Below are 15,694 nucleotides of genomic sequence, written 5' to 3'. Positions count from 1 at the left end.
TGTTTGGCATACATTTTAAATTGAGAAGTCTCAGCATCACTCTGTTACAATGGAATTGCTCATATGTTACCCTGGATGTTGTTTCATACCGGGGGTCACTAAGCATTGCCAGAGATGGTAAATCTGGTCAATATGTAGCATTTCCCCCTTAGTATTACATCTCTATAAAGATGAACAGCTTGTTATTTGAACACACACAATACAGGAGAGAAACTTTTCCATTCATTATTTTCTCTCAGCTTAACTCTGCTATTATTTTTTCCATTCCATTTTCAGTTAGTAACTTGTATGTTACTCCTCCATTTGTGGCCAACTTTCCATCCCTTGCCTCGAACGACACTGCATCTTTCATTTGCACAGCTGCAAAGCTGGGCCACCAATACAGAGCAGTGCTTAAAGAATCAGTGGGTTTTGATGCATGACCACCACAGTGTTCCTGTGGTTATCATGTCATGTGATTGTACATTTTTTTATGGATAACCAATTACCCAATAAAATATTGGTGTAAAGAAGATCAGCAATCATATTCTGCATAATTTCTTAATTGGGTTTAAAACGGAATTAACTCGAACAATTTGGACATTCTGTGCACTGGGCGACATACCTCTTCTGACTTTATTGGAAGCAACTGAACTAAGACAGGTATTGGATCACTGGTTTATCTTTTCACATGATGGCTCCTCTGGCCCACACAATTGTGTGATTCAGGTGCTGTGTCAGTCTTGTGAAAGGTCCTCACAGTCCTTGTCGATGTGGGGTTGATATACAGTGCCTTCGGAAAGTATTCAGACTACTTGACTTTTTCCACATTTTGTTACATTACAGCTTTATTCTAAAATGGGTGAAAGAAAAAAAATCCCCTCCGCAATCTACACACAATATCCCATAATGACAAAGCCAAAACAGGTTTTTAGAAATGTTTGCACATTAAAAAAATAATAATAAAAAATGATCTTATTTACATAAGTATTCAGCCCCTTTGCTATGGGAATCAAAATTGAGCTCAGGTGCATCCTGTTTCCATTGATCATCCTTGAGATGTTTCTAGAACTTGATTGGAGTCCACCTGTGGTAAATTCAAATGATTGGACATGATTTGGAAAGGCACGCACCTGTCGAAATAAGGTCCCACAGTTGAAAGTGCATGTCAGAGCAAAAACCAAGCCATGAGGTCGAAGAAATTGTCCATAGAGCTCAGAGACAGGATTGTGTTGAGGCACTGATCTGTGGAAGGGTACCAAAACATTTCTGCAGCATTGAAGGTCCCCAAGAACACAGTGGCCTCCGTCATTCTTAAATGGAAGATATTTGGAACCACCAAGACTCTTCGTAGAGCTGGGCGCCCGGCAAAACTAAGCAATCGGGGGAGAAGGGCCTTGGTCAGGGAGTTGACTAAGAACCTGATGGTCACCCTGACAGAGTTATAGAGTTCCTCTGTGGAGATGAGAGAACCTTACAGAAGGACAACTATATCTGCATCACTCCACCAATTAGGCCTTTATGGTAGAGTGGCCAGACAGAAGCCACTCCCCAGTAAAAAGGCACATGACAGCCCGCTTAGAGTCTTCCAAAAGGCACCAAAATACTCTCAGACCATGAGAAACAAGATTCTCTGGTCTGATGAAACGAAGAATGAACTCTTTGGCCTGAATGCCAAGCGTTACGTCTGGAGGAAACCTGTCACCGTCCATACGGTGAAGCATGGTGGTGGCAGCATCTTGCTTTAGGGATGTTTTTCAACGGCTGGGACGGAGCAAAGTACAGAGAGATCCTTGATGAAAACCTGCTCCGGAGCACTCGGGACCTCAGATTGGGGCGAAAGTTCACCTTCCAACAGGACAACGACTCTAAGCACACAGCCAAGACAATGCAGGAGTGGCTTCAGGACAAGTCTCTGAATGTCCTTGAGTGGCCCAGCCAGAGCCCGGACTTGAACCCGATCAAACATCTCTGGAGAGACCTTAAAATAGCTGTGCAGCAACGCTCCCCACCCAACCTGACAGAGCTTGAGAGGATCTGTGGAGAGGAAAGGGAGAAACTCCCCAAATACAGGTATTCCAAGCTTGTAACATAATACCCAAAAAGACTTGATGCTGTAATCGCTGCCAAAGTACTGAGTAAAGGGTCTGAATACTTAAATTTAAAAAAATAAATTAGCAAACATTTCTTAAACCTTTTTGTTGCTTCGTCATCATAGGGTATTCAAATCAAATCAGGCGGGACACAATGCAAATAGTCCGGGGAGCTATTTAATTACCTGTTCAGGAGTCTTATGGCTTGGAGGTAAAAGCTGTTGAGAAGCCTTTTGGTCATAGACTTGGCGCTCCGGTACCGCTTGCCTATGACTTGGGTGGCTGGAGTCTTTGACAGCTTTTAGGGCTTTTCTCTGACGCCGCCTGGTGTAGAGGTCCTGGATGGCAGGCAGCTTAGCCCCGGTGATGTTCTGGGCCGTATGCACTACCCTCTGTAGTGCCTTGCGCTCGGAGGCCGAGCAGTTGACGTACCAAGCAGTGATGCAACCAGTCAGTATGCTCTCGATGTTGCAACTGTAGAACCTTTTGAGGATCTGAGGACCCAAGCCAAATCTTTTCAGTCTCCTGAGGGGGAATAGGTTTTGTCGTGCCCTCTTCACGACTGTCTTGGTGCGTTTTGACCATTCTAGTTTCTTGGTGATGTGGAAACCAATGAACTTGAAGCTCTAAACCTGCTCCACTACAGCCTCGTCCATGAGAATGGGGGTGTGCTCGGTCCTCCTTTTCCTGTAGTCCACAATCATCTAATTTGTCTTGATGACGTTGAGGGATACGTTGTTATTCTGGCACCACCCGGCCAGGTCTCTGACCTCCAGGCTTACCACTGTTGTGTCATCTGCAAACTTAATGATGATGTTGGAGTTAGGCAGGTTACCTTGGTGCTCTTGGGCACAAGGACTATGGTGGACTGCTTGAAGTATGTTAGTTTTACAGAATCAATCAGGGAGGGACATGTTGAAAACGTTAGTAAAGACACCTGCCTGTTGGTCAGCACATGCCCGGAGCACATGTCCTGGTAATCCGTCTGGCCCAGCGGCCTTGTGAATGTTGACCTGTTGAAAGGTCTTACTTACGTCGGCTACGGAGAGAGGGATCACACAGTCGTCCGGAACAGCTGATGCTCTCATGCATGCTTCAGTGTTGCTTGCCTCGAAGCGAGCATAAAAGTGATTTAGCTCGTCTGGCAGACTCGTGTCACTGGGCAGCTCACGGCTGTGCTTCCCTTTGTAGTCTGTAGTAGTTTGCAGGCCCTGCCACATTCGACGAGCGTCGGAGCCAGTGTAGTACGATTCAATCTTAGTCCTGTATTGGCGCTTTGCCTGTTTGACGGTTCGTTGGAGGGCATAGCAGGATTTTTTATAAGCATCTGGGTTGGAGTCCCGCACCTTGAAAGCGGCAGCTCTATCCTTTATCTCAGTGCGAATATTGCCTGTAATCCATGGCTTCTGGTTGGGGTATGTATATACAGTCACTGTGGGGACAACGTCCTCGAAGAATCACGGAACATATTCCAGTCTGTGACAACCTTTGTTATGAATAAATCCACATGCGTTGCTAGAATATTTAATGTCTTATAGACCTAATGAATATCTAAAAACTTGTGCAGCAGGGGGTTTGAAATGTGTCCGTTTATGAACCAGCCATAGATCAAGACCAAAATTAACTGAACAAACACGGTTTTTAGATTGAAAATTAATACATTTTAGAATAAGGCTGTAACGTAACAAAATGTGGAAAAAGTCAAGTGGTCTGAGTACTTGCCGAAGGCACTGTATATAGTGGAGGGAGAAATGAAGACATCTCAACCCAAGTGGAATGTTTGGATTGTTCTGTTTTGCCAGAAAGGTACAGTGGATACACTGTGCCAAGTCTGTCCCCTGAGGTTCAATTTTATCATGTTTGTTCAGCTAATTTTGGTCTTGATCTATGGCTGGTTCTTCAACGGACACATTTCAAACCCCCTGCTGCACACATTTTCAGATATTCATTAGGTCTATAAGACATTAAATACTGTAGCAACGCATGTGGATTTATTTCTAACAAAGGTTGTCAGGTTGTCTCTCACCTGTCAACATCTTCAGAATCCGGAGACATCATTTCCTGCAAGAAAAAAAGCTAAATGTGTTATTGAACACAAGTATTGTTGAATGTGGTTTTAGGAAAAAGAAGCCAATCTGATGCTTAGAGCTACCTTTTTCACTGTTTATGTTATCGCTTTAGCCTACTTTTAGTAACTGAATCCAAACAATAACTGAAAGACGCCAGTTGTAAATTATAACAATCTCCAGCTTTACCCTGAATTGTGAATGGATCCTCTCTAAATTAATTTTGACTCTCTGTTTGTCTTTGAAGAATTGATAGGACTTTGGCCTCATTCAAACACCGCTCAATGGAGAAAACATTTTCTTCACATGAAAAAGACCCCCTGAGCATTTGGCATTGCATGTCCCAGCATATATGCATATTCTTCCTCTCAAAATAAGGAGGGGGGGGTGCATCATGTAAAAAAAAATGTATCTGAAGCCAGTGCGTTTCTACTGACACTGGATCACTTGTTCTAATACAATATAAAAATGAGGTCAGTCTGGTAAAATTAGCCATCCACTTAACTGCAGGCCTGAATGCCAGGGCAGTGAGAAGGAACAGTTGCTTTCCATTTGTGAGTTGGAGAAATTAGAGAAATAAAGGGAAAAAAGGGAGATCAGAGGTATTTTGGCATGAAGCAAAGATGGTATTGGAAGAGTGATAGTATATAGGGTAATTTCCATGTAAAAGGACCCATGAGCACTAACATGTAAAGTGGTTGGGTTAAATGCAGAAGACACGTTTCAGTTGAAAACATTTAGTTGGACAATTTATTATCCCCCTTTCCTTTCATAGGAGCTAGTTAAATTGGATTTCAAGCTAAGAGTATATATATATTTTTTTTATTAAGGCATACAGTTGAAGTCGGACGTTTACATACACTTAGGTTGGAGTCATTAACTTGTTTTTCAACCACTCCACAAATGTCTTGTGAAAAAACTATCGTTTTGGCAAGTCGGTTAGGACATCTACTTTGTGGATGACACAAATCATTTTCCAACAATTGTTTACAGACAGATTATTTCACTTATAATTCACTGTATCACAATTCCAGTGGGTCAGAAGTTTACATATACTAAGTTGACTGTGCCTTTAAACAGCTTGGAAAATTCCAGAAAATTATGTCATGGCTTTAGAAGCTTCTGATAGGCTAATTGATATAATTTGAGTCAATGGGAGGTGTACCTGTGGATGTATTTCAAGGCCTAACTTCAAACGCAGTGCCTCTTTGCTTGACATCATGGGAAAATCAAAAGAAATCAGTGAAAACCTCAGAATTTTTTTTGTAGACCTCCACAAGTCTAGTTCATCCTTGGGAGCAATTTCAAAATGCCTGAAGGTACCACGTTCCTCTGCACAAACAATAGTACGCAAGTATAAACACCATGGGACCACGCAGCCGTCATACCGCTCAGGAAGGAGACGCGTTCTGTCTCCTAGAGATTAACGTACTTTGGTGCGAAAAGTGCAAATCAATCCCAGAACAACAGCAAAGGACCTTGTGAAGATGCTGGAGGAAACGGGTACAAAATTATTAAAGTATCTATATCCACAGTAAAAATTAGTCCTATATTGACATAACCTGAAAGGCCATTCAGCAAGGAAGAAGTCACTGCTCCAAAACCGCCATAAAAAAGCCAGACTACGGTTTGCAACTGCACATAGGGACAAAGATCATACTTTTTGGAGAAATGTCCTCTGGTCGGATGAAACAAAAATATAACTGTTTGGCCATAATGACCATCGTTTTGTTTGGAGGAAAAAGTGTGAGACTTGCAAGCCGAAGAACACCATCCCAACCATGAAGCATGCGGGTGGCAGCATCATGTTGTGGGGGTGCTTTTCTGCAGGAGAGACTGGTGCACTTCACAAAATAGATGGCATCACGAGGGAGGAAAATAATGTGGATATATTGAAGCAACATCTCAAGACATCAGTAAGGAAGTTAATTAAAGCTTGGTCGCAAATGTGTCTTCCAGATGGACAATGACCCCAAGCATACTTTCAAAGTTGTGGCAAAATGGCTTATTAAGGACAACAAAGTCAAGGTATTGGAAATTGGTGGGCAGAACTTAAACTGCGTGTGCGAGCAAGGAGGCCTACAAACCTGACTCAGTTACACCAGCTCTGTCAGAAGGAATGGGCCAAAATTCACCCAACTTATTGTGGGATGCTTGTGGAAGGCTATCTGACATTTTTGACCCAATTCAAACAATTTAAAGGCAATGCTATCAAATACTAATTGAGTGTATGTAAACTTCTGGCCCACTGGGAATGTGATGAAAGAAATAAAAGCTTAAATAAATAATTCTCTACTATTATTCTGACATTTCACATTCTTAAAATAAAGGGGTGATCCTAACTGACTAAAGACATGGAATATTTGCTTGGATTAAATGTCAGGAATTGTGAAAAACTGAGTTTAAAATTATTTGGCTATGTAAACTTCTGACTTCAACTGTATATACATTTTCCACCCTAAAAATGTGGAATTAGCAAAGGCTTTGATTTCTGGTCAAACAGATGGAAAAGAGGTCTAGAAAACCTCTACTAAATAAAGTCTTAAATTATATTAGAAATACATCAATACACAATATTATTGAAGTATTTCATTTTGGAATCATTTTCCTGCCTTCTGTACTTTAGGTTTAAGAAACATTGCTTTGAAATAATATTATCAAATCCCACGTACAGTGCATTCGGACAGTATTCAGACCTCTTTACTTTTTCCACATTCTGTTATGCTACAGCCTTATTCTAAAATTGATTAAATTAACATTTTTGCTCATCAAGCTACACACAATTCCCCATAATGACAAAGAAAAAACAGGTTTTTAGATATTTTTGCAACATTATAAAATCTAAAACAGAAATACCTTATTTACATAAGTATTCAGATCCTTTGGTATTAGACTCGAAATTGAGCTCAGGTGCATCGTGTTTCCATTGAGATGTTTTTGCAACTTGATTGGTGTCTACCTGTGGTAAATTATATTGATTAGAAAGGCACACACCTGCCCATATAAGGTCCCACAGTTGACTGTTCAAGTCAGAGCAAAAACCAAGCCATGAGGTTCAAGGAATTGTCTGTAGAGCTCTGAGACAGGATTGTGTCGAGACACAGATCTGGGGAAGGGTGCCGCGTTGAAGGTCCCCAAGAACACAGTGGCCTCCATCATTCTTAAATTGAAGACGTTTGGAACCACCAAGACTCTTCCTAGAAGAGGAAGCCCGCCAACTAGCTATTTGGCCGCCCGGCCAAACTGAGCAATCGGGGCAGAAGGGCCTTGGTCAGGGAGGTGACCAAGAACCCGATGGTCACTCTGACAGAGCTCCAGAGTTCCTCTGTGGAGATTGCAAAACCTTCCAGAAGGACAATCATCTCTGCAGCACTCCACCAAGTAGGCCTTTATGGTAGAGTGGCCAGATGGAAGCCACTCCTCAGTAAATGGCACATGACAGCCCGCTTAGAGTTTGCCAAAGGCACCTAAAGGACTCTCAGACCGTGAGAAACAAGATTCTCTGGTCTGATGAAACCAAGATTGAACTCTTTGGCCTGAATGTCAAGCGTCACGTCTAGTAGAAACATGGCACCACTCATCACCTGGCAATACCATTCATATGGTGAGGTATGGTGGTGTCTGCATCATGCTTTGGGAATATTTGTCAGGGACTGGGAGCCTGGTCAGGATGGAGGGAAAGATGAACAGAGCAAAGTACAGGGAGATCCTTGATGGAAACCTGCTCCAGAGCGCTCAGGACCTCAAACTTGGGCGAAGATTCACCTTCCAACAGGACAATGACACTAAGCACACAGCCAAGACAATGTAGGAGTGGCTTCAGGGACAGGTCTCTGCATGTTCTTAAGTGGCCCAGCCAAAGTCCGGACTCAAACTCCATCTAACATCTCTGGCTACGCTCCCCATCCAACCTGACAGAGCTTGAGAGGACTGCAGAGAAAAATGGGAGAAACTCCCCAAATATAGGTGTGCCAAGCTTGTAGTGTCATACCCAAGAATACTCAAGGCTGTAATCGCTGCCAAAGGGGCTTCAACAAAGTACTGAGTAAAGGGTCTGAATAACTATGTAAATGTGATATTTCAGTTTTTTTTTTAAATAACAATTTTTGTTTTTTGTTTTGTCATTATGATGTATTGTGTATAGATTGATAAAAAACAGCAACATTTAATCAATTTTAGAATAAGGCTGTAAGGTAACAAAATGTGTAAAAAGTGAAGGGGTCTGAGTACTTTCTAAATGCACTGTATATTTAAAGGGTAGGTAGCATAAACATAACCACATATAACATATGGATTTGCATTATTATACACATCAAAAGTCCCAATGCAAAGTTATACCTCACTTTTGTATTTTTTGAGTAATTACATAAACGATCAGAATGAAAATGAAAGCCTTGTCGGAGAATGTTTTTCCGGAATGTGATGTAATATGGAGGACACGGCAAGCCAGCCTATACCCTATAATGTAAACTCCTACAGAAATAACTTCAAATGTATTACTTCAAATTAATCCAAATAATTTGCACTGACTACTGGTTTTAATTACATTTTCAGCCAACTTACAAGTAAATACTTTACGAATGTATTGATGTTACAAATCAACTTGCCAGCCTTCTTACATTAGCACTGAATGAGTCAGCCAGTTGTTATCAACACTTAGCTTGTAGCTACATTAAAGTTAACCAAAGTTTTGGAAATACATAACTCCATCTAAACAATTATCAAAGCACGTTAGCTATATTCAGTTATCTTAGCCAGCAAGCCAGCCTGCCAACTAGATATTAGCCTAGCCAGCCTAGCCAACCACCATGAACACAACTAACACAACACAACTAAAACATAACTGCAGATCAAAAGCAAAGAGAGAGCAGAGACTTACAGATTGATAGCTGGGGCACATCTTATGGTAAAACGTGAGGATCATGAGGATGCACATGGCCACTTGTGCCCCATCTGTTCATTGTTTACATCACACTTCCTCGTGATTGGTGGATTGTAGATCACCACCGCCAACACTTGGTCTGGAATGTAATTACATGCTAGCATGGCTAGTGGCTAACGTTAGCCAGCTTGAGCTAGTTACCAAGCTAGCATTTGAACTCGGTTGAACAGAATAGATGCTCCATGTGACGTTGAGAAATAGTGCATTGTGGGTAGTTTAAAAGATATCCAGAAATAAGTTAATAAATATTTAAAAACCACAAAATATAACTATGTTTATACTTACAGGTACATAGATCGTGACTGTTAATAAGTCTTTGACCACACGGTGTTGTTACATTGGTGAGTATAAACTCTAAAACTCTAAAAGTATAATGCTTCCTACGCTTTAAGATGTTTTCTAATTTCTCTCCCTCATCAGGATGGAGGATAATGAAAAATCACAGAAATATCAAATAAAGGCAGACCAATCAATTAGTTATAGTGTTTCTACTGATATCAATGTTCCTTTATTAATTATTAAGGGATTCAAACTTGGTAACGAAATTTCTACAATTGAATTGCCTACAATGGGAAATTGTGGTAGACACAAACCACAATTGGGCTCACAAGTTTGGACAGCACTGTACAGCACAGTAGAGCGCAGTATAGTTCAGGACAATAAACTAGAGTTGAGTACACTATAATGTACTGCATTGTGCTATACTGTACTGAACTACACTTTACTGAACTCTGCTGTTCTGTAATGTGCTCTACTGTACTCTGAGCTTTACTGTGCTCTACTTTGATGTCCAAACTTGTGAAACATAGACGATGATTGGTGACGATGACTATGATTGGTTCAGATTTGGTCCGGTCTGGACCAACCAAATTTGGTCTTGTTAGGAGGCAGAGCACATTAAAATAATAGCCAGTGTGTAGAATAATGCCCAAATATGCAAATTAAGATATTGCATATTTCTACTTTTTGTGTACCTATTTAGGATACATCACCATGAAGAAGAGAATGACACATTCATATCCATAATTATGCATTTCTGTATCGTACAGATCAGGGACCCATGATGAAATTCTATTACTATAATTCCATTACGGGGCGTGTAAATCCACTTCACTTACTGTAGTTCAATAATTAAAATAGACTTTTCAAAGTCAATTTGTCATGTCATAGCTGACACCCCATTCTTTCTGCAGACATTGTTGAATCTAAATTCGGAGGAGATATTTTGGAAAAAGTGGACACATTAAAAAAAAAATCCCTTAGAAAAAAAAGGAATAAGGGGAGAGTTGCCGAACTGAAAAAAACATGGGGTTGGAAGAGAATGAGTATTGTGGGTAAGGAAACTAGAAGTAAAGAAGAGTGAAAGGGTTTTGAGAGTCAGACAGAGAGAAAAATCCCCAGGATTCTGGCAATTGTAGCTTAGAAGAGAAGAAGAGTGAAATGAGAAGGCAGCTATGTTGGAGACTGTGAGTGAGGAGGAGTGTGTAGCAGCAGGAGAGAGGGAGGAGAGAGGGGGAAGAAAGGGAGAAGGATTGGGTTTCCTCTGACTGTGTCTGGGCAGCTCCACATGTTCCACATTAAGGTCCTAACACTGCAGAACCAACTAGGCCTACACACCGTGCTGGTTGTTTTGTTATTAGGCCCATCGTGCTGTGGTCGAGTAGAAACCTAAACTTGGCCAGTGCTATAGACCGTCACCTCTCTCCTGAAATCCTTTGCAAACTATAGTGAACACAAATATAATCACAACATGCAACAATTTCAGTGATTTTACTGAGTTACAGTTCATATAAGGAAATCAGTCAATTGAAATAGATGAAAACCCCCGAATCTAACGATTTCACATTACTGGGCAGGGGCACAGCCTCGGATGGGCCTGGGAGGCATAAGCCCACCCATTGGGGAGCCAGACCCACTAACAGGGAAACAAGGCCCGACCAATCAGAATGGGTTTTTCCAGACAAAAGTGCTTTATTACAGACAGAAATACTCCTCAGCACCCACCACCCCTCCCTCCCTCAAACGATCCCACAGGTGAGGAAGCCGGATGTGGAGGTCCTGGGCTAGCGTGGTTACACATGGTCTGCGTTTGGGAGGCCGGTTGGACGTACTGACAAATTCTTTAAAATGACGTTGGAGGTGGCTTATGGTAAAGGAATGAACATTCAAATATCTGGAAACAGCTATGATGGACATTCCTGCAGTCAGCATGCCAATTGTACGCTCCCTCAATACTTGAGACAGCTGTGTGATTCTGTCGTGTGAACTGCACATTAAAACTGCACATTTTAGAGTAGCCTTTTATTGTCCCCAGCACAAGGTGCACCTTCTTGATATGCCACACCTGTCAGGTGGATGAATTATCTTGGCAAAGGAGATTTGCTCACAGGGATGTAAACACATTTGTGCAAAACAATTAAGAGAAATATGTTTTTTTAATACTTATGGAACATTTGTAGAGTCTTTTATTTCAGCTCATGAAACATGGGACCAACACTTTACATGTTGTTTATGTTTGTGTTCAGTGTAGTATACACCCCTTGTTTAGAGCAATCCTCTTCTAAAAGTTTATGATCTTAAATAAACTGTGTTTTTTGTTTTATTTCACACTAATTTGTCCACTGAAATCCAGATGTAGCCTCCTGACTTCTATTTATTATTGCCAAATATTACACAAAACACTTTGTTCTCCATATCTCCCTTCCCCGGCAAATATTGTAATGTAAATTGTTTGAGTGCCTTCCTTGTATTTATGTGAACCTGCAAGTAAGCATGTACTGTGTTCACCATGTGTTCCTGTGCATATGACAAATAAACTTAACTTGAACTTGATGTTTTGGGATAAAATCTGAAAATAGAATCAAGATAAATGCTTTATTTGGTATTTTATTAGGATTCCCATTAGCTGTTGCGAAAGCAGCAGCTAACTACTCTTCCTGTGGTCTACACAAAACATGAAACATGACATAGTACAGAACCTGTAATATGATGGATAAGATTAAATCCTAAAGTGGAAGTGTGCACGTTTACTTTTCAAGTGCTCCTGTCTGGGGTGAAGTGGCCTAGTTACCCTAGTACCTTGTTTGTATGAGTGAGCAGCAGTAGGGAGCGTGTGGCTACATGGCACCAGGGTAGGCCACTCACAGCAAAGGGACTGTTATCTGGAGGCAGATAATAGATCCAGTGGTGTGAGTGTGTACGGGGCTGCCTTGATAACATCTCCTCTCAAGGATCCCACTTACGGGCCATGATTGATACCTGACAGAGCACAGAGGGGGATCCTCACAGTGTTTTTCTAGCTGCTTTGCAGCCCTCGCTGTAGGAGGCCATGCATGCATCTGTGCCTGAGTCAACATAAGTTGTTATCAAGGAGCTGTATATCTACTTTTAGCGTCTATGCTTTAAATAATATATATTATTTTTGTTGTTGTTGTTGACCCTTTTTTCTCCCTAATATAGTGATATCCAAATGGTAGTTACATTCTCCCCTACGGAGAGGCTTGGCAGGGTCAAAACACGACCCTACCAAGCAGCACTGCTTGACCCAGCCCGCCACAAGGAGTTGCTCGAATGCGATTGTACAAGGAAATCCCGGCCAGCCAAACCCTCCCCTAACACTGGGCCAATTGTGCGCCGCCTCATGGGTCTCCCAGTCACGGCCTGCTGTGACACAGTCAGGGATCAAAACTGGGTCTGTTGTGATGCCTCAAGCACTGAGATGCAGTACCTTAGACCGCTGCGCCGCTCAGGAGGGCTATGCTTTTAGAACAAGTTATGTGGTCACTGGTTTTTATTAGCAAATCATTTTTTAAATGCATACTGGTATCGGCAGAAAATGTTATCCACAGAGAATATTCATATTCATGGATTTGTGGGTCATGTGAAGGCAGTTCTGTCATGAGGTCACCATTTCAGATCTCCTATCTGAAAAAATGAAGTTTGCATAGACTAACTGTTGATCAAGAGTAGATAAAACATCAAATCAATTGTTATTGGTTGCGTACAGATCGCAGATGCAGCGAAATGCTTCTGTATCTAACACCAACATTGAAGTAATACCGAACAATATACATAAATTTAAAAAAAGCCAAAGAATGGAATTAAGAAATATATCAGAAGAAGCAATGTCAGAGTCCGGAATATAAATATATATGTATATGATGGTGCGTATCGACAGTATATGAATAGAAAAGGTGTGTACAGCAGTAGTTAGATGAGTCTTGACTAGGAAATTAAGTGGGTAAAACAGTATGGAAACATTATTTAAGTGACCAGTGTTCAATGAATCATACTTTGTTCATGACTGTATTATCTTGGCTAGGGGCATACAATAAAAACATATTCTGTCTATAAACCCTTAACCTAATCCTAATCTAAAAAGAAAATATCACACAAGTTTCTGTTCATCTCTCACCCTAACTATAAGCCCCCTCTCCCCTCCTCAACAGAACAAATGTTTTTGACATAGCGTCAAGCTCAGTGCCTTTCAATAGACAGTCAACTAACAGGTAACCTTAGATTTTGGGTCAGTGGGTCTTCCTGCACTGATCAAATCCAAATCAAATCAAATTGTATTGGTCACATACACATGATTAGCAGATGTTAATGCGAGTGTAGCTAAATACTTGTGCTTCTAATTCAAACAGTGCAGTAATATCTAACAAGTAATCTAACAATTTTACAACTACTACCTAATACACACAAATGTAATGGGATGGAATAAGAATATGTACAGTACATATTTGTATTTGTTTAGCTAGGCAAGTCAGTTAAGAACAAATTCTTATTTACAGTGACGACCTAGGAACAGTGGGTTAACTGCCTTATTCAGGTGCAGAACAACCAATTTTTTACCTTGTCAGCTCAGGGATTCAATCTAGAAAACTTTCAGTTACTGGCTCAATGCTCTAACCATTAGGCTACCTGCCGCCCCGTAATTATATCCATACATTTATGGATGAGCGATGGCCGAGTGGCATAGGCAAGATGCAATAATGGTATACAATACAGTATATACATATAAGATGAGTAATGTAAGATATGTAAATATTATTAAAGTGGCATTTTTTTAAAGTGACTAGTGATCTGTTTATTAAAGTGGATAATGATGAATATATATGTAGGCAGCAGCCTCTGTGTTAGTGATGGCTGTTTAACAGTCTGATGGCCTTGAGATAGAAGCTGTTTTTTAGTCTCTCAGTCCCAGCTTTGATGCACCTGTACTGACCTCGCCTTCTGGATGGTAGCGGGGTGAACAGACAGTGGCTCAGGTGGTTGTTGTCCTTGATTATCTTTTTGGCCTTCCTGTGACATCGGGTAGTGTAGGTGACCTGGAGGGCAGGTAGTTTGCTCCCGGTGATGTGCTGTGCAGGCCGCACCACCCTCTGGAGAGCCTTGCGTTTGAGGGCAGTGCAGCTGCCTTACCAGGCAGTGATACAACCTGACAGGATTCTCTCAATTGTGCATCTGTAAAAGTTTGTTTTATTTGATGAGGGATGATAGGTCAAATAATTAAAGTGCAGAATACAGAGGGAACTCTGATCCTTGCCCAATGGGAGAGAGTTCAGCCTGGTTTGGACAACCACAGTAAGAGGATCTCACCTTTGACCCTGACACTACCTGTGCATCTGCAGTGCAGGTGAGTCAGGAGCCAGTAAGCTCCGGGGGACCCTGAGGTAGGAGGTGTGTGTGTGAGGATTAGCCAATGTGTGTGTAACTTTATGCAGACAGATGAACACCAAAGCTTCGCTAATCTTTCAACTGTCATCTAACCACAAAAAGTACTTTGCCTGCATTGCACTCCCTTTCATTAGGTCATGCAAAAAAATTATATTTTGCATGGGCTGCTGTGATAGATTGTGATGATACAAGAAAAATGTGTCTTGCAAAAAATATTTTATTGCCTTGCTAGAACATGTTTGGGCTTTCCACTCCCAATCTCTCCTGATACACCTCCCCCACATCTCCACTCTAGGGCAGGCTGAATAGTGAGATAGAAGTCATTACAAAGTAATTTGTTGGCTGACAACACTCTTTCCCCTCGGAAAAATTGACAATTTGCTCTTAAAGGCTTCACCCATTCAAACAAAAATTATTGACCTTGGTACATACCACACGTTACAAGCTTTCAAAGTGTTTTGCTTGTTTATGGGTTACCTGAACCAGTAAAGGTACATTTTTTTGTATAAATGTTTTTGTTGTTGTTGAATATTTCCAACTCTAGCGTATACTTGTGTTCTATCATCGAACCTTCTAACCACAGACCTTTCCAACTAAGTTCTCTCTCTCAGCCAGAGAGAGAGAGTCAAAGCCTCCAGCGTCTGCCCCATGCTGTCACCAAAGACACCAGGATTCCTCCACTGTTTTTCTTTCTACTATTTTTCTTCATTCTCCTGCAGAAACTGTAAACCTTTGACTGAGTGCAATGACACCTAAAAACAAATCCTCTTCATTGCCCATCTCTTTACACACTACATGATCAAAAGTATGTGGACACCTGGTTGTCAACCATCTCATTCCAAAATCATGGGCATTAATACAAGGTTGGTCCCCCCTTTGCTGCTATAACAGCCTCCACTCCTCTGGGAAGGCTTTCCACTAGGATGTTGGAACAT

The sequence above is a fragment of the Oncorhynchus mykiss genome, chromosome 30 (assembly GCF_013265735.2).
Source record: "Oncorhynchus mykiss isolate Arlee chromosome 30, USDA_OmykA_1.1, whole genome shotgun sequence".
Classification (NCBI taxonomy): Eukaryota; Metazoa; Chordata; class Actinopteri; order Salmoniformes; family Salmonidae; genus Oncorhynchus; species Oncorhynchus mykiss.
Note: the sequence above shows the minus strand (reverse complement) of the source record.